General features: G+C 45.5%; 1 long non-coding RNA gene across 2 annotated transcripts; it reads right to left on the bottom strand.

Annotated features, from left to right (window-relative positions):
• Positions 1 to 4,098: 4,098 nt before the first annotated feature.
• Positions 4,099 to 20,040, bottom strand: LOC112667201 (uncharacterized). Of its 2 annotated transcripts, none has more exons than XR_003141086.3 (4): positions 19,901 to 20,040; positions 19,445 to 19,634; positions 4,539 to 4,760; positions 4,099 to 4,317 (listed from the first exon to the last, which is right to left on the bottom strand). It is a non-coding gene; the product is annotated as an uncharacterized LOC112667201 (long non-coding RNA). The 2 variants fall into 2 exon arrangements; XR_003141087.3 differs by having other exon boundaries at positions 4,100 to 4,317; positions 4,631 to 4,760.
• Between the last annotated feature and the right edge of the window lie 37 nt (positions 20,041 to 20,077).

The following is a 20,077-nucleotide window of genomic DNA, read 5'->3' as shown; positions in this document are numbered from 1 at the left end:
CTCCCACGCACCCCAGTGGACCTTGGCTCTGCTACACCAGCTCTCTCTCCTGCTCCGCTAGATCCTTCCCATTAGCATCCAGCATGTTCCGGTGTTGCCCACCGTCCAACAGGCCCTGGCCCACCTTCCCTAGCAGCTCCCCCGGGCTCTCTGTTCCTCCCCATAGGCTCTCCTCCTGGGCGCTAGCCAAGCTTCCCGGAGACCCCAGCTTGCTAAAATCACTGGACACTTGACATCCTCTATGCCCCTTGACTGCTGAGCTTTCAGCCCCAGAACCCTGGCTCCTGTTTGAAGCGCTCCCCTTCCCCGAGCCCCCTGCCCACCTTCAGCTTTTCCTCCAGCGGTAGCTTCTCAGTGGCTGTCCCCAGCCCACCCTCCTTCATCTGGGCTAGAAATGTGACCGCTCCTCGGGGCTGGACCCTGGACCCTCATCCCCACTACTAGTACTATTCACTTGAGTAATCTCACCCTCCGCTGTGGCTTCCATAGCACCTTACATACGGCAAAGGCTTCCAAACTCAGATGCCCGGCCCAGGTCTTTCTTCTGAGCTCCTACACAGTCTCTGGAACTTTCTACTGGATGCCTGCTTTTGGATGTCTCTTAGGCTTCTCAGATTTAATCTGTTCAAAACGGAAAACTGGATTATTGATCTTAACCCCCCCAACACACACACCAACTCAATTATTGCTCATCCTAGCAAATGACACACCATCCATCCACTTGTTCATGCCAGAAACCAGGGAATCATAGTTGACCCCTCGTACTCTCTCACCCCACCCCTCCTGCACCTAATGAATTACGAAGTCTACTTCCAAAATACAGCCAAACCTACCCCCTTCCCCGCACCCGCACACCATGTGCAGGATGCAGCCTCACGCCTCTGTACTGTTAACACCTCCCCAGCAGAAGGTCTTCTCTTGGCCACCTCAGCCTGTCTCCCTACACCATCCAGTGAGGTCTTCTTTAAAAATCAATCTCAGGGCACCTGGGCGGCTCAGGTCATGATCCCGGGGTCCTGGGATTGAGTCCTGCATAGAGCTCACTGCAGGGAGCCTGCTTCTCCCTCTGCCTGTGTCTCTGCCTCTCTCGTGGGTCTCTCATGAATAAATAAATCTTTAAAAAAAAATAAATTTCAGCATGTCCCTCACCTACTTAGGATCTTTCAGTGTTCTCGCAAATGTCCACACTACATGGTCAGCCCCCTGCCTCCCTCCAGCCCCGTCTTTGCCAGTCTCTCCACTCCACGCACGCACGTCGTCCCTCATCCAGCTCCCTGCCTCTTCATCCTCAGGAATCTTTCCCTGGCCTTCCCAGGCTCTGGCTAAATGCTCTGGTACCCAGGAAGTGCCCAGTGAATATGGGGGAGGAAGGGAGGACCCTGGGAGGGATGGTAAAAGCATGGTGGGAGGGTGAGGCTCAGAGCAAGGTGTCCAGTGGAAGCGGGGAGGGCTGACCGAGGAGCTTGGAGAGGTGCCTTGAGCTGCCCCTTGGGGCCTCTCGTTCCAAGACCCACACTTGTTTCGCTCCTGGCACTTCGTTGTTATAATGATCCACTTTATTGAACGGCGGCTAAGGGCGTTGAGGCCTGGTGGCTCCCGGCGGCCCTGCAGAAGCTCCTCTCAGCCTTCCTCTGCCCCCTGGTGGCCCGCCAGGTGCAGTCGATGGGACTGCCGGGCCGGGCTCCGATCTCCTGTCTTCTAGCACCACCGTTTGGCCAAAACTGCGACCGGTCGGCTTCTCCACCCACATCGGCAATCTCCTGGAATCCTGGCCCTTCGGAGGGCAGGCAGGTGTCGTCACTGCGCAGCGTCCCATCCACAGCGTCGTCCGTGCTTGCAGCTTATTCTGGAAGGACATCTGGACCTGCGGGTCCGGTGGCAAGCGGTCAAGGGCCCAGCAGGCTGAGTGCCAGGCATGAGGCCCCGACCCCTGCCATCTCCCTGTGCCCAAGCTACCCCAGGGTTCCTGCCCTGCCCCCGCTGCCCTCCCCCCCAAGCCCTTTTCACCCTCCTCCTTCACCTTGTGTGGAAAGTCTGGGGCCTCCTCCCAAATGTTTTTCCAGATTAGCTGAGGCCTATTAACACAATCTTTTTTTTTTCCCCTATTAACAGTCTTTGATCTCTGTCCATCTAATTGTCACCACGCTTTAAAAATAAATGTAGTTTTCCCTCATTACAAAAGCAGAGCATATTCACTGTGGAAAATCAGAAAACACAGATGAGCAGAAATAAAATTCTAAAATCTCCCACATACCACCTAGAGATAAACCATTGTTAATACCTTGATGTGTATCCTTCGGGATCTTTTAACCGGCATTTGCTTTCATTTCACAACAGTGAGATTGCATTGCACCTGCTGTTTTACTTCCTCTTTACACATAGTATATATAAAATGGGCATTTCTGTACTTGTCAATCAATAGTTATGTACAGAGATTCTAACAAAATTAGTTTTCAGGATTGAATAGTTTTCTCGCAGGGAATGCATATACTGTGATTTATTTAACCAGCCACTTCTAGGCTTAGACACTTACGTTGCTTTTTTTTTTTTTTAAGATTTATTTATTTATTCATGAGAGACACAGAGAGAGAGGCAGAGACACAGACAGAGGGAGAAGCAGGCTCCATGCAGGGAGCCCGACACAGGACTTGATCCCGGGTCTCCAGGATCACGCCCTGGGCTGAAGGCAGGTGCTAAACTGCTGAGCCAGCGGGGCTGCCCCTTACGTTGCCTTTTAAAAGTTCTCTGCTACCATTAACTGAACTGCAACAAACATTCCTCTGGCTAATTTTTTTTAAGATTTTATTTATTTGACAGAGAAAGAGGATGAGCAGAGGGAGGGGCAGAGGGAGAGGGAGAAGGAAAGCAGACTCCCCACTGAGCAGGGAGCCCAACGTGAAGCTTGATCCCAGGACCCTGAGATCACCACCTGAGCCAAAGTCAGACACTCAATCAACCGAGCCACCCAGATGTCCCCTACCCCGTCTGGCTATTTTGAAAGGAATTTTGCATTGTAAGTGTTCCCTCCGGTGGCACGCTTACCCTGTTAAATTTTAAGGACCCCATAGATGGAGCTGCCCCACACCTCCTTCCTTCAAGCAGAGCCACATAGCTATCACTACGGTCCATCCCCTTCTCCCCTCCTACAGGCACAGGGGTCCCCGACTCATTTCTCACCTAAACCCACCCACCCTAGCTCTCCCCTCCCCCAGGGCTCCCACGCTCCTCGCTCTCTTCTTACCTAGACATAAAGCGGTACCCATCTATGAATTTGCCTAAAAGTAAGGTAGTATTTTCACCCTGCTGTCTACGTCCTTTGTAATAATTCCTATTTGCATAATGCTTTGCAGCTTATCACTCATTTTATTTTTTTAATTTTTATTTATTTATTCATGAGAGACACCAACACAGAGACAGAGAGAAAGAGAGAGAGAGAGAAGCAGAGACACAGGCAGAGGGAGAAGCAGGCTCCATGTAGGGAGCCTGATGTGGGACTCGATCCCAGGACTCCAGGATCTGGCCCAGAGCTGAAGGCGGCACTAAACTGCTGAGCCACACGGGCTGCCTCTTATCACTCATTTTATATGGAGCTACGACTCTTTGAGTGCTCACTGTGTGCCAGGTTCCGGGCTTTGAATTTGGAATAAATTTTCCCCGGGCTTCCCAAGATAGGTAAGTGTTAGCGGCCCTTTGTTATCGGAGAGGAAACTGGCTCAGGGTGAGGCCAATGGCGTAGTGGAAAGAGCTTTGAAGTCAGCCCTGACCGAAGTTTGATTGTTTATTAGTTGTGGCACAGGCTGTCAGAAAGCTGCCGTGAACCCCTCTAGGCAGGACGTGCACTTGGGACTTACACACCGCTTTGCATAGCTCCTCTCTGAACCCTGACAGCTTTTGAACTTGAGATCCCTGAAAAATCATCCCAAGTGCTCTTTAACAAGGACCTCGTAAGGAGGGCAGAGCTATGGGACCAGTACACCCTAGGACAGGCAACAAGAGGGTACATCACCTGTAGGGAACTTAAAAACAAGTAAACTGGCTGAAAGCCTAACTTTTTATTATCTTTATATGTGGGCAATTCTAAACAAGGCCAATGACAAAATTCTTTTTTTTTTAAAAGGTTTTATTTATTTATTCCTGAGAGATACAGAGAGAGAGAAAAGCAGAGACACAGGCAGAGGGAGAAGCAGGCTCCATGCAGGGAGCCCGATGTGGGACTCGATCCCGGGACTCCAGGACCACGCCCTGGGCCAAAGGCAGGCACTGAACCGCTGAGTCAGCCAGGCGTCCCAGTATGTTTAAATTGTTAATTGTTCTAAGCTGAAAAGTGAATGAAGAAAATAATGATTATTTGTAATTTTGTCATTTAGACTGTCAAAGGCTCTAGGTATACCACTGGAGAGATCTAATTTTTTTTTTGAGACCTAATTTTTTTAATATGATATTTATTCATTGGCTAATTAGAATTATTATGAACTAATAACTTATTTGCTGGTTAATTTGTATTATCTTTGAATTGATAATGTTTGTTCTACAATTACCTTATCAGTCAGAGTTCTCTGGAGAAACAGATTCAGTAGGATATATAGAGACATACATAAAAAAAAAATCTATAATGGGACTTGGCTCCTACAGTTATGGTGATCAAGAAGTCCCACAATCTGCTGTCTGCAAGCTGGAGAGCCAGGAAAGCTGGTGGTGTGATTCAGTCCAAGTCCGAAAGCCTGGGATTTGGTGCCAATGTTGTAAATCCTTGTCTGAACCTGAAATCCCAAGAATCAGGAGCCCCAATGTCCAAGTGCAGAATAAGATGGATGTCTCAGTTCAAACAGAGCAGATTTACCCTTCCTCCATTTTTTTGTTCTACTCAGCCCCTCAAGAGATTGGATGAAGCCCACCTGCCCTGGGGGAGCTCACTCTTCCTTATTCAGTATACTGAATCAAATGCTAATCTCTTCCGAAGACACTCTCACAAATACACCCAGAAATAATGTTTCATCACAGATCTGAGCATCTCTTAGCCCAGTCAATCCTCACAATTACAAAGTTGAATAGTACAAAAGATATACGATGAAAAATTAAGTCTTTCCTCCTATCCCAGATGCCTCACCCGAGATGCAAACATTATAGTTTTTTATGTATAGGTAGATATAATTTTAACCCCATTTTACAAATCAGGAAACTGAGACTCAGAGAGGTTTTGTGACTGCCTGAGGTCACACAGCTGATGGAGCTAACAGAACTGACGCCAGAGCTTTTCCCTGACACCACCCTGCTAGCCAGGCATCATCTGTGTTCTTATATATGTCCTGAGTGTGCATCTTAGATTGAGGACCCTCAGCAAGAGAGGACTGCACATGAGAGTTGCTCAGGAAAGTACCCAGCACTGGGCCACTGGGCACCATAGCAGGAGGCCTGGATTTGTCCCCCAATTAACCTGCTGTGTGGCGCTGGGCAAATCTCTTGATTTCCTCACCTGGCCTTCTTATTCACTGGGCTAAGTGGGGACTGAAACAAGCTAAGTAGAAAGATGTTTGGGAGATGCCTGGGTGGCTCAGCGGTTGAGCGTCTGCCTTTGGCTCAGGGCATGATCCTCCATGCATGGAGCCGGTTTCTCCCTCTGCCTGTGTCTTAGCCTCTCTCTGTGTGTGTCTCTCATGAATAAGTAAATAAAATCTTAAAAAAAAAAATGTTTGGGAAGAAAAAGTGTCATATAGATTCGAGGAAAGGAGGGGTGGATATTGATGATGGGGAACTCTGTACTTTAATTTATACATATCTATCCTTGTTTAAATGTTAAGTTCCTAGAAGAGTGTTGCTTGTTTGCTGCCTCTCTTTTTTTTTTTTTAAAGACTTTTATTTATTTATTTGAGATACAGTGAACAAGAAAGAGATCACAGTGGGGGAAGAGATGGAGACGGAGGAGGAGAAGCAGGCTCTGAAGGAGAGCAGGGAGCCTTATGCAGGGTTAGATCTCAGGACCCTGAGATCATGACCTGAGCCAAAGGCAGATACTTAACAGCCTGAGCCACCCAGGCACCCTGCTGCCTCTCTTCTTTGAAGAGGGTTGACTCTTCAAGCGTCAGCCCAGTGCAGGTAATGAGCCTATCAAAGGGGCTACGTGGGCACTTAGAAGTGGGGCTAAACCATATATCCAGGTAGTGACACTTCCTCCCAGGAGCAGCACAGGGGTCCCGACCAGCTGAGTGACTGCACAGCTGAGCTAGGAAGTTCAACCATGGTGAGCAATCCATATTCCCCAAAGAAGAAACCCTTGTCCCTGCCCCTGGTGACACTCTAGGACTACACAGCACTGTGCCAGTTTAGCCAATGCTGCATTAAAAAAACATCCCAAGACTTAGAAGCTTAAAACAATACCCATTTATTAGCTCACATGCTTCGGTCATGCTTTCCAATCCGCCACAAGCTTTACACTCCATCAGCCAATAATCCTCATCAGTTACCAGCCTGCACTTACTGAACACCTGATACGCACTAGATGCTGTGTCAGATGCTGAGGCATAAAAGAACTCTAACACCTGGGCTATGCAGAAAAAGCCATGAAAGTCTTTGAAATGAGCAAAAGTTTACTGAGGGCCTTTCAGTAGAATGCTAGGCTTTGTCTAGGAAGCCTTCAGCGTTGTTTGCTTCCATGGGGGTCTGTGCCTTTATTTTTAGGTTCATAAAAATAGTTTATTTTAGGGGCTCCTGGGTGGCTCAGTTGGTTAAACATCGGACTCTCGATTTTGGCTCAGGTGATGATCTCAGGGTTGTGGGATCAAGCCTCAAGTCGGGCTCCAGGCTCAGCAGAGAGTCTGCTTGTCCCTCTCTCTCTGCTCCTACCACCCCCACCGCCACCCTCTCTCTCTCAAATAAATAATCTTTTTTTAATTTAATTTTTTTAAAGATCTTTTAAGATTTTATTTATTTATTCATGAGACACAGAAAGAGAGAGAGAGGCAGAAACACAGGCAGAGGGAGAAGCAGGCTCCATGCAGGAAGCCCGATATGTAAGCCAGGATATGAGGCAGGACTCAATCCCAGGACCCTGGGATCATGACTTAAGCCAAAGGACAGACGCTCAACCACTGAGCCACCCTGGCGTCCCTTTTTTTAAATTTTAAAAAAGTTTCTTTTCAAGATTTTTCATAGACCTTCAACATTTTATTTTCAGATATACCAAGAAGATAATCTGTGTTCAGCATAACCTTTGATCGCTTCTGACTAGGTGAATTTATAGCTCTGCAAGTTGGAAAAACCGATAGTAACACAAATGATTTCTGTACATAGAATGCAAATGAACTTTGTCCAGTGAGATAAAAACGGCTTCTGTCCAGTAGAAAAGATGACTCCAACTATTACATTTTAGTACCTATAGGATATTTACCAGTTTTGTACCTATAAGCAAAATTATTTTGGCATTCCTAACTTGCCTATGAAGGTTTACTCTTCAGATTCTCCTTGCAATCGGTTGTAACAAATTGTAGGTTTCCCCTTTAATGAAGGAGTTAAATAAAATCTTCAGTGGGTGCTTACTTTACATTTGTATGAAAGTTATTATTGGGCAGCCCCGGTGGCGGTGGCGCAGCGATTTAGCGCCGCCTGCAGCCCGGGGTGTGATCCTGGAGACCGGGGATCGAGTCCCACATCGGGCTCACTGCATGGAGCCTGCTTCTCCCTCTGCCTGTGTCTCTGCCTCTCTTTCTCTGTGTGTCTCTATGAATAAATGAATGAAATCTTTAAAAAAATAGTTATTATTTTACTTTTTTGAAAATTATAACAGTTTCCTCATCTACAAAATGGCAATAATAACTGTAGGGTTGTTGAGGGGATGAAATTAGATAATATATATATATATGGATTATCACAATATAAAGCTCATAATAATGCTTAATAAATATCAGCTGCTTTATTGTTTTTATTAATCAAAGGACTTAGAATTTTTTTTTAAGATTTTATTTATTTATTCATGAGGGACACAGAGAGAGAGAGAGAGGCAGAGACACAGGCAGAGGAGGAAGCAGGCTCCATGCCAGGAGCCCGACGTGGGACTCGATCCCGGGTCTCCACGATCATGCCCTGGGCCAAAGGCAGGCGCCAAACCGCTGAGCCACCCAGGGATCCCCTGGACTTAGAATTTAAAGATTGATTGATTAATTGATTTGAGAGAAAGAGCACACAAGCAGGGGGAGAGGGGAAGGGCAGAGGGAGAGGGAGAGGGACAAGCAGATTCTCTCCTGAGCAGGGAACCCGATGCGGGGTTCGATTCAAAGTTTGATCCCAGGACCCTGGGATCATGACCTGAGCTGAAGGTAGACCCTTAACCAACTGAGCCCCGCAGGCACCCCTAGAGGACTTAGAATTTAGTCTGGAAATCACACAACACAGAAGCAAAGAGTTCCAGTACATCATTAAGTTCTACACTCTACATCAAAGATTATTAATTCTGGTATTTGAAAAAAGTTATTGGAGTCTGGAGTAATCCAGGGAGGCTTCCCATCTTCCCAGAAGAGGAGTGGTCTTAGCTGGTCCTCAAGGGATGGGCAGGATTTGCAGAAGAGAAGAGGGAGGAGACCAAACCAGGCAAGGCAAGGTCAAGGTGGAAAGAGTATATAACTTGGCCAGGCTCTGTGATGGGTTCATCCCCAGCTCCTTCCCCAATCACATTTATCTTTACTTTTTTTTTTTTTTTTTTTTTTTTTTTTAAGAGTGGGAGAGGGGCAGGGGGAGAAGAAGAGAGAATCTTAAGCAGGCTCCATGCCCGGAGCGAAGCTGGATGTGGTGCTCTATCTCACCAGCCTGAGATCATGACCTGAGTCGAAATCAAGAGTCAGATGCTTAACCAACTGAGCTACCCAGGCGCCCCTTACCATTACCTTTGATTGTCTATTAGAGAGTACTTCACGATTCATTTCTCATTTATGCACAGACTTACAAGAAAAACATTAATCAGATGAATTATTTACCAGCACCTACCAAGAGCCCACAATTAACCAGCAAATAAGTAAACTCTGAGGAGCAGGGATCTGGCCTTTAATTGTTTCTTAAGCATTAAAAAGCTTGACCTTGGGATGCCTGGGTGGCCCAGCAGTTTAGCGCCTGCCTTCAGCTTGGGGCATGATCCTGGAGTCCCGGGATCGAGTCCCACATCAGGCTTCCTGCGTGGAGCCTGCTTCTCTCCTTCTGCGTAGGTCTCTGACTCTCCCTCTCTCTCTGTGTGTCTCATGAATAAATAAACAATCTTTTTTTTATAAATAAAAAATCTTAAAAAAAAATAAAAATAAAAAATAAAAAGCTTGACCTAGGGACGTCTGGGTGGCTCAGTCGGTGAAGCATCTGACTCTTGGTTTCAGTTCAGGCTGTGATCTCGGGGTCTTGAGATCGAGCCCCACGTCAGACTCTGTGCTCAGCGTGGAATCTGCTTTTAAAGACACTCTCTCCTGCCTCTTCCTCCCCATGCATGCTCTCTCTCTCTGTCTCTCAAATAAATAAATAAATCTTTTTTAAAAAAAATTTAAAAGTTTGATCTGGTAAGTGAGAAGGAAAGGACAAGAACTTGAACCTGCTACTGTCAAACAAAGCTGTCCTAGCAAAAAACCCCAGACTGCCCTCCTGCCTGGCTCCAGAGGATTCAGGCTTGAAACACTGCATGGGAAATCTTCAGTCAAAGTCCTCACCAGTCTCTCCTTTGACTAACAATCACCATCCCAGGAAGTGGGAACTATAGCAACTTTCATAGTGTAGGTTGGATAGAGGAGTGGGGAGACCACCTATACCCTTGAAGCATAAATTCTCATCAAAAAGATTACAAAGTACATGGCCTTGGAAGAGAAGAAACACAAACATGTATAAAAATACCTCCTGGAGTTCAATTAGGAGGATGAAATAAATCAAATACACAATTAAATAGGAGACCAGGCTAAGATGATGCCTTGGGATGCTGATTGGAGTAGGTAGGCTTCTCCTGCAAATGATCTGTCAAGACTGAGAAGGTACAGGCTATTCTAGGTGAGGAGAACAGTGAGTAACACTGGGAAATCTCAGGGCGAGGCAGAAGTAGGGAGTGACGGGTAAGGTTAGAGAAGCAAGAAGAACACAGTTTACTAAGTGCTTTCAAAGCTAGAGACTAGTGCCATGGAAAGAGATATGACACGTATTAAATTTCTCCAGAGAAAACAGAGCCAAATGGAGAGGGGAAGGAGGAAAGGGAGAGAGAGAGAGAAGAGATTTATTTAGGAATTGGCTCACATGATTACAGACACTGAGAAGTCCCATGATTTGCCATGTGTAAACCAGGGAACCAGGGAAGTTGGTGGTATAATCCAGTCAAATCCAAAGGCTGAGAACTAGAAGCACAGCTGTCCGGGTTCAGGAGTAGATGGATGACTTAGCACCAGCACAGAAAGCAAATTTGTCCTTCCAGCTGCATTTTTTGCTCTATCCAGGCCCTCAGTGGATTGAATGATGCCCACCAGCATCAGTGAAGGGGATCTATTCACTCAGCCAATCCAAGTGCTAATCTCTTCCAGAGATACCTCACAGAAGCACCCAGAAATAATCTTTTACCAGCTCTCTGGGCATTTCGGAGCCTAGTCAAGGAGACACAATAAAGTTAACCATCACAGAGCTCGGTTTTAGGAAGATTGTTCCAGGCACCATGTGCTGGGTGGACTGGGGAGACTGAGTGGAGATGAAGTGGAGACAGTCCAGAGTGGAAAAGAGAGTCATAACGAGAGCACGGGCAGTGAGGATGGATAGGAAGGGAAGGACGGGATAGTTGGGCAACAACCCCTACCACCCTCTCCCGTGCCCACCCCGTTCCAGTCACAGTGGTCTCCTTACTGGACCCCAAACACACCAGGCACACCTAGGGCCTTTGGCTTTGCAGCCCTCCTCCCTGACACCTGTCATCTCAATTCCTCATTTCCTTCATCTCTACACAAATCCCCATGACTACCAAACACAAAATAGCGCCCTTCCCCACCACGGCCCTCCTAGCTCTTTTGCTTTATTTTTCTCGATGGTACTTATCACTATCCGAGCCAATACATATTTATTTATTGTCTGTCCATTACTGATAGGATGTAAGCTCCATGAGGGCACAGATTTTTTTTTAGGTTCACCATTGTATCCTCATTGCCCAAAACAAAGCACGCAGTATGAATCCTCCATGAATATTTGGGTTGGGGGGCACCTGGGTGGCTCAGTCAGTCAAGCATCTGCCCTAAGCTCAGGCCGTGATCCCGGAGTCCCCGGATCAAGTCCTGCACTGGGCTCCCTGCTCGGTGGGGAATCTGCTTCTCCCTCTGCCTCTGCCTCTCACCCCGGCACATGCTTGCACTCTCTTTCTCTATCTCTGACTCTGTGTCTCAAATGAATAAATAAAATCTTTTTTAAAATTACAAATAAAGAAATAAAGATGTCTAAGACGCCATCAAAAATCCAGAACGTACAGGAATCCCTGGGTGGCGCAGCGGTTTGGCACCTGCCTTTGGCCCAGGGCGCGATCCTGGAGACCCGGGATCGAATCCCACGTCGGGCTCCCGGTGCATGGAGCCTGCTTCTCCCTCTGCCTGTGTCTCTGCCTCTCTCTCTCTCTGTGAGACTATCATAAATAAATAAATTAAAAAAAAAAAAAACTCTTTAAAAAAAAAAAAATCCAGAACGTAAAAAAAATAAAAATAAAAAAAAAAAATCCAGAACATATCTAGAAGACACAGAGCAGAGGAGAGCAGAATCCAAATCTCCAATGAGTAAAAAAAGGAAAACAAAATACAGAGAAAAAACGTTTACTGGAGAAGTGACAGGTACGAGGAGCATGATACAAGGCCACACAGATGGGAAAGTAAATCACTAGATCAGAAATAATAAGGAAATGACTGGGTTGAACATGAAACCTATCAGGAAAAGGAGATGGGGTGACCACCACAAGAAAGAACCTTCAGGCCTTTTTCCCCCCAAGACCTTATTTATTTACCTGACAGAGAGAGGGAGGGAGAGCACACAAGTAGGGGGAGGAGCAGAGGGAGAGAGAAGCAGACTTCCTGCTGAGCGGGGAGCCCCAATGCAGGGCTCGATCCCAGAACCTTGAGCCAGAGGCAGACACTCACCCAACTGAGCTACCCAGGTGCCCCTCCACTAGGCCTCTGACCAGGCTGCATCTATAGGGTGCTAGCCGTAGGGGGCCAGAGAGGACAGATGCACCACTCAAAGAACACACAAGAGCTGCCCTCCAGAACGTAGGCGGAGGTGAGAAACCCAGAGTCGGGGGCATCTTTTGAGCTCATGGAGAGCTGGGATTCAAAGATATGGTCTTGGGGATCCCTGGGTGGCTCAGCAGTTTGGCGCCTGCCTTTGGCCTGGGGTCCCGGGATCGGGTCCAGCGTTGGGCTCCCGGCGTGGAGCCTGCTTCTCCCTCTGCCTGTGTCTCTGCCTCTCTCTCTCTCCCTATGTCTATCATGAATAAATAAATAAATCTTTAAAAAAAAAAAAAAGATATGGCCTTTGCCCCATCTGAACAGGAGTGACAACAGCAGCTTTGGGAATTGATGAGTCACTAGGAAGAGAACACGGAGCACGAGTTGCAACTTGTGGCCCGGGGCTCAATCGGCCCCCAGATGTGTTTTATTTAAGCTACACTTGGTTTTAATTGTTCAAATTAAGTCCACTTTCACATGTTGGAACTTTCACAAAAAAACTGCTCCCTTCTGGTTGATCTTTTAAAACCTGGAAGAGCTAGCAGGTGCCGGGCCCACGGTTGAGCGGACACTAAGAGTCCGGGCCGCAAGTCCGGGTGGCATGTGTCAGCACTTGGTTCTGAGGTATAGAATTCCAGAGTGACCCATTTTCATCATCTGTCATTTTAAAAAAATCTTCTTTGTCTTCTGGCCTCTATCATTTCTGATACGCCCATGGCCATTCAAATTGTTCCCCTCTATGTGGTGGGGGACTTTATTCTAAATGCTTCCAAGATTTTCTCGTTATCGGTGGCTTTCATCATGTCGACCATCATAAGCCAATGCAGTTTTCTTTGTACTTATGCTGCTCAGGGTTTGCTGAACTTCTTGAATCTTAAACAAATGTGGGAAATTTCTTGAAATATTCTTCACCTCCCTCTCTCTCGCCTCTCCTGCTGAGACTTCAATAACATGTTACATCTTTTCATATTGTCCACAGGTCCCTGAGGCTCAGTTCATTTTTTTCCTCCATCTTTTTTCCCTCTCTTTTTCAGATTTGGTCATTTCTATTGATCTATCTCCAAGTATAGAGCTCTTATCCCTCTTTTGCTGTTAATCTCATCTCATGAAATTTATTTCAGATACTGTATTTTTCAATCCTAACATTTCCATTTGGTTTTTATATTTCTCTGCTTAGGTTTCCTAACTTTTCATTCATTACAAGTATATCTTATTTTATCTCAATGAGCACAGTCATACCAGCTGCATTAAAGTCCTCCCCTGATCATTTCAACATCTGAGTCATCTTAGGGTTGGCCCCTGTTGACTGCCTTATCCCTTGGGAATGGGTCACATTTTCCACGTTCTTAATGTGTTGAATGACTGTGATTGTATCCCGTACATTGTAAATGTTATGTTATGGAGACTCCAGATTCTGTTATACCCCTCTGTTGTAGGCAGAATAATGGCCCCTAAAGATGTCTGAATCCCTGGAACCTGTGAAAGTGTTATGTCACATGGCAAAGGAGAATTAAGGCTGAAGATAGAATTAAGGTTGCTAACTGGCTGATCTTAAAATAATACTGGATTACCCAAGTGGGCCCAACGTATCACAGGGGTCCTTAAAAGCGAAAGAGGGTGGGGACTGCCTAACTGGTTCAGAGGGTAAGACATGACTCTTGATCTTGGGGTCGTGAGTTTGAGCCCCACGAGTATAGAGATTACTTTTCTTAAAGGTGAAAGTGGCAGAAGGGAAGTCAGATGAGAGTGATCAATACAAGGATTCAACCTGGTGTTTCTGGCCTTGAAAATGGAAGAAGGGGACCATGAGTTGAGTCAAGGCACTAAAGGGAAGCTGGAAAAAAGCAAGGAAACAAATTCTCCTGGAGAGCTTGCAGAAGGAATGCAATCCTGCCAACATTTTGATTTCAGCCTAGCGTAGTTCATTTCAGACTTCTGACCCAGAGCCATAAGAGAATAAATGTGTTGTTTTAGGCCAGTCAGTTTGTGGTAATTTCTTACAGTAGGAACAAGAAACTAATGTATCCTCCAAAGGTGATCATGTTTTTATTTTAGCAAGCAATGAAATTGGTTAGATCCAAACTGCAAACTCTCTCTCACTTGAAACAGACAAGCAGCTCAGATCTTACTTTCAATTCATTCTCTCTCTTTCTCTCCCCCTTTCTTTTCTCAGCTGAACTGTTTACACCCTGCTTTAGGACTCAAGGACCAGCCAGATACTGGGGCAGAATCAACATCAGAACTCTCTCTTCCTTACAGGATTCCCTCTTACTTTGTGGGAGCAGAGACTGTCCTGGGCAATGCCTTCTTAACAGCAGAAATGCAGCAGATTTTCTAGCGAAGCTTGAGCCATCCTGAACCACACCTGCTGTAACACCCCACGTTGGTACCTTTTTCCAAGTTTCAGCTCCCACCCAAAATCTGCTTGTCTTTGTTCCACAGCTTTCAGATAGCTGTGGGGCTTTATTTTTTTTTCCAGTTAATTTTTACCTTTGAGAGAGTTAATCCTCTAGGAACCTATTTACCAAAACAGAAACAGAACCCCTATATAATCTTGATATATATTTAAAATTAACCTTACAGTCAAAACTCAGTGATAAAAAGACTTATATTTCAGAGAAATACATATCTTTAAAGCACTGATATATTTTGGATTGTTAGGACATAAAGCAGCAATGATAATTTGATTATTTCAGCTACCCAAGCTTAAATGAACTATATTCCATTATTAATGGATTAACTTAGTCCTGGTTATCTAAGAATTGTCTTTGCCAGCTTTACCAGAAGGAAGACCATAATATCCACAATTAGCATCACAGATTCACAAAATGACCAAAAAAAAGGTTTTTTTAATCATCTAGTTTAATACCCTCATTTTACAGATTAGGCTACCAAGGCTCAGAAAAAACAAAGAGAATGCTTTAGCTAAAATTTGTTAATTAGTGTACTTGAGATTTTTTTTAATGTAAAGCTTCCAGGGGCACCTGAGGGGCTCAGTCAGTTAAGCATCCAACTCTTGATTTCAGCTCAGGTCATGATCTCAGAGTTCTGATCAGGCTCTGTGCTCAGCAGGGAGTCTGCTTGAGATCCTCTCTCCCCCTCTCCCCGTCTCCCCCTCCCCCTCCAAAATGAATAAGTAGATCTTTTTGAAAAAGACAAATGACGGGGATCCCTGGGTGGCTCAGCAGTTTAGCGCCTGCCTTCAGCTCAGGGTGTGATCCTGGAGTCCCAGGATCGAATCCCACATTGGGCTCCCTGCATGGAGCCTGCTTCTCCCTCTGCCTGTGTCTCTGCTTCTCTCTCTCTGTATCTCTCAGGAATACATAAATAAGATCTTAAAAAAAAAAAAAAAAGACAAAAATGTCAAGCTTCCAGACATAATTATTTATATATATTAGGAAAACGGGAGTTTTCAAAAGAAAATTTGGACAATTTCAATTAAATTCTTATGTGAACCTCAAATACTAAATTAACCCAATTAGCTTAGTAAATTCAGAGTCCGGAAAACAAATATAAATTTACATGCATTCACTTGTTTGCTTTGTTTTTTTTGTTTGTTTGTTTTGTTTTTAGATTTATTTATTTGAGAGAGAGAGCATGAGAAGGGGAGAGGGAGAGGGACAAGCAGACTCTCCTGTGATCAGGGAGTCCGAAATGGGGCTTGATCTTGGGATCATGACCTGAGCTGAAGGCAGATGTTTAGCTGACTGAGCCATCCAGGTGCCCCCTGTTTGCTTAATTTAGTTTCCAAACATCTTTCTACTTCTGACTAGTCTAAAGGAAGTAATCTTTTTTGCTTTATTCCTGTGAAAGAAGCCACTGCTTTTAAGGGCTGTGTTTTCTAGTTCAAGAATAATAAATGAATCCAGGCATATGAGTCAATATGCATCATGATAACTTCCTGAAAACCACCTCAGTGAATATAAATTCCTTGAAAATCTGACTTCAGCACCAGAAAATACATATTGAGCACCAACAGTGTTCCACATGCTGATGCACAAAGAGCACAAAGATAATCAACATGGATGTCGCCCTGAAAGAGCTGATAGGCCAGGAAGGAAGGTAGTTTAAGGATGAAGGTAACAAGTGTCAAAAGGAAGGTGAAGGCACAGTCCTGGTGGGGTTCAGAGAAAGAAGCTCGGAAAAAGCTTCCTAGAAAAGGTAACAACATTAGAAGAACCTCAGAAAGATAGATTCTTTGCTGACCCATTCGGTAGTGAAAGAGGAAAAAGTATTCCAGAGAGAGAAGAGCAAAGAGAGAGAGAGAGAGAGAGAAAAAAAAAGACTCAACATTAGGAAAGCACAAAGTATCCATGGCTGGAACATTACAGAAACAAGAAAGGATAGTAGGGAATAAGTGCGAACCGGTCATTTGTGGCTGGAGTAAACACAACCTTCCATGTCTGCCTAGACCACATAGTCATAGAAGGTAATGGGTGGGGAAATGTGTTCTGACCTATGCTTTAGGATAATAACTCTGGGGGTTACGTATAACATGGATTGAGGCAGGGGAAGTCTATAGGCAGGAAAACTATAGGTTAGGAACTAGTATAATGGACAGGGTGAAAAATGACAGGGGAAATAATAGGAGCACGGAAAAGAAATTATCAAAATGAGACACTGCAAATGTCAAGACTTGGCAAATGATTTTTTTTTAAGTATTCTTGTTTTTAAGATTTTATGTATTTGAGAGTAAGAGAGATAGTGAGAGACAGCACAAGTGAGGGAGGGGAGAGGGAGAAGCAGCACCCCTACTGAGCACAGAGCCCGAGGTGGGGCTCCATCCCAGGACCCTGCGAACCATCACCTGAGCAGAAGGCAGACGCTTTACTGAGCCACCCAGGGGCCATCTCCACCTCCCTTCCCCCAACCCCACTGCTGGGAAGTGATTTTTGATAACCACTTTCTGACCCACAAAAACTGAGATAAGAAATGTTTACTATTTTATGCCAGTAAGTTTTAGAGTAGTTCATTACATGACAATGGGTAATTAACACAGTTTATTCCTTCTGGATTTCTTCAGAACAAATGACACAAAGTGGTTACCATGGACTTATTTTGTGATTTTAACAGTTTTACTTATTTTTAAGATGTCTTTGGGAAACTGGAAATAACATGGACCTGATAGCTCTGCCACTTGCTGGCCATGTGCACTTGGGTTAGGTTACTTATTGTTTCTGAGCTTCGGAGTCATTATCTAAAAATAGGATTATTTACCTTAGAGGGCCATTGTGAGAATGCAATAAGCTAGTTTGTTAAGTGTTTGATATAACTCCTGGGATGTATTAGGTGCTTGGTCACTATAAGTCTCTCCCTAACCCACATGACCCTGCCTCATCTAGCTTTTCTGTGAACTTTCTAAAATCTACTGTCCCCAAAGGCCAATGCTTTTTTTCTTAATTTTCAAGTAACATTGCCTTTTAATGATCCAAACCGGAAGAAATACAGAGTAAGCCTTTCCCTAGTCCTATTAGATTGGAATCTAACTTTTAACAAATTCCCAGATGATAAGTAAATTCATCGAAATATGACAAGTACTGGACTAACCTAATATGACCAAAAAAGAGCCTATACACTTCTCTGAACCTGCCTCACCCCAGGCTTTGCCATGTAAGTAAATGGGATCATCCAGGTGTTAATGCCAAAAACACGGAGTCTTCTTTGATAGCTCCCTCTCCTGTTCCCCTCTCATCTAATCAAGCAGCAAGTCTAATTCCAAAATATATCGGCATCTGTCTCCTTCCATCCCTACACTCACACCTAAGCCACCATCTTCTCTCACCAGGACTACAGGAGCCAGGTCAACTTATCCGGGTATAGAAGGTGCAGTAGCTGAGCTCCACCATAATTTTAGGGACTCTCAAAAACATTTTAGTTTAAAATCATAATAAAAAGCAGGGATCCCTGGGTGGCTCAGCGGTTGAGCATCTGCCTTCAGCTCAGGGTGTGATCCCTGGGTCCCGGAATCGAGTTCCGCGTCGGGCTCCCTGCATGGAGCCTGCTTCTCCCTCTGCCTGTGTCTCTGCCCCTCTCTCTCTCTCTGTGTCTCCCATGAATCAATAAATAAAATACTTTTTAAAAACTATAATAAAACAGGGCAGCCCGGGTGGCTCAGCGATTTGGTGCCACCTTTGGCTTGGGGCGTGGTCCTAGAGTCCCGGGATGGAGTCCCGCGTCAGGCTCCCTGCATGGAGCCTGCTTGTCCCTCTGTCTCTCTCTCTGTGTCTCTCATGAATAAATAAATAAAATCTAAAAAAAAAAAAAAAAACTATAATAAAACAAAGGTTTAGGTCAAAACATGTCTTCATGTATAACATTAATATATTGGCCAGAAATCATAAAGTATAATTCTATAGTTAATTGTGAATTTTTACGTATACACCGATGTAACCACCTTCCACATCAAGATACTAAGTCATCCTTTTCAAAATTTTATTTCAAGTCATGATATTAAATCGTGTAACTTTACTGCATAAAATTGCATGAAATCCTTCCATGCTTTCCCACCCCCCTTGGAATAAAATCCAGGGACCCCCTAGGTGGCTCAGTGGTTGAGCATCTGCCTTTGGTTCAGGGTGTGATCCCAAGGTCCCGAGTTCGAGTCCCACATCGAGCTCCCTGCATGGAGCCTGCTTCTCCCTCTGCCTGTGTCTCTGCCTCTCTCTCTCTCTGATGAATAAATAAATAAAGTCTTAAAAAAAAAAAAAAAGGAATAAAATCCCAACTCCGAAACCTGGTTTACAAAGCCTCACGTGACCCAACTCCCCACTGCCTCTCACCGGGCCTTGCATCACTCTTCCCCTTCCCTCAGCATCCCCCAGCTACCAGGCCTTAAATGCCTCGACTGGTCCAGGAAGCTCCTACCCTGGAGCGTATGACCTGCCTGCATCCTCTGCCTTCTTCTAAAGCTCTTCCTAGGGATGTGCAGGAGGCCACTGGCGATCTGTAACCCGGATCTCTTTATTTTTTCTTTTTTTAAGATTTTATTGATCTATTCATGAGCGACAGAGAGAGAGAGAGGCAGAGACACAGGCAGAAGGAGAAGCAGGCTCCATGCAGGGAGCCCAACGTGGGACTCGATGCCGGGTCTCCAGGGTCACACCCTGGGCCGAAGGCAGGTGCTAAACCGCTGCGCCACGCAGGGATCCCTACCGGGATCTGTTTAAACGTCACCTCCCCAGAGGCCTTCCCTAGCCGGGCCATCTAAAGTCGCACCCAATCATCTGTGAATCCAAGCACCTTGAAATCACCTGCAAAGTGTTCATCCTTCCTCAACATTCATTCACAGCTTCCCGTCTGTCCTTCCTTCACTTGGACTAGAACGCCCTTCGCAGTTGTGTTTTCCGTCGAATCGAGAAATGCCAAGAATCGTGCCTGACACGTGGCAGGTGCTCCACGAACGCTTCCCTGGAATGACATCCTAATACGGGACACGATAACCTAGAATAAAACGCAGCGTTAGCTGGAGGAGGCAAGGATGCCACTGGGCTGTGAAATCCTAAGGGCCTGCATGTGGATGAACGCAGCTCAAAAAATGAAGGGCTACGTAGGTCAAAGCCCATGGCAATCAACTTGCTCGGTATTTGCTCCTTATTCCTTCTTTTTTTTTTTTTTTCCCTCCATCCTTACGCAAGACACCGGGTTTGTTTCGCTTCGACAAAAAGCAATCAAAAAAAAAAAAAAAAAAAAAAAAAACGTTCAGTAACTTAGCCACATCCGTCTCCACACGTGGAAACACCAAAAGTAAAGAAACTCAGCATCTTCCCTTTCCCTCCAAAGCCAATCGCAGCGCAGCATCCCGCGGCCCGGGCCGTCCAGGTCCCGCCCGCCTGGCCCCGCCCCTTCCGCTTACCCACCGCCCGGAAGTCCGCCGGGCCTGGGAC

This window comes from Canis lupus, chromosome 27 (assembly GCF_003254725.2).
Source record: "Canis lupus dingo isolate Sandy chromosome 27, ASM325472v2, whole genome shotgun sequence".
Classification (NCBI taxonomy): domain Eukaryota; kingdom Metazoa; phylum Chordata; class Mammalia; order Carnivora; family Canidae; genus Canis; species Canis lupus.
The sequence above is the reverse complement of the archived record's forward strand: the minus strand, read 5'-3'. Positions and strand labels throughout refer to the sequence as shown.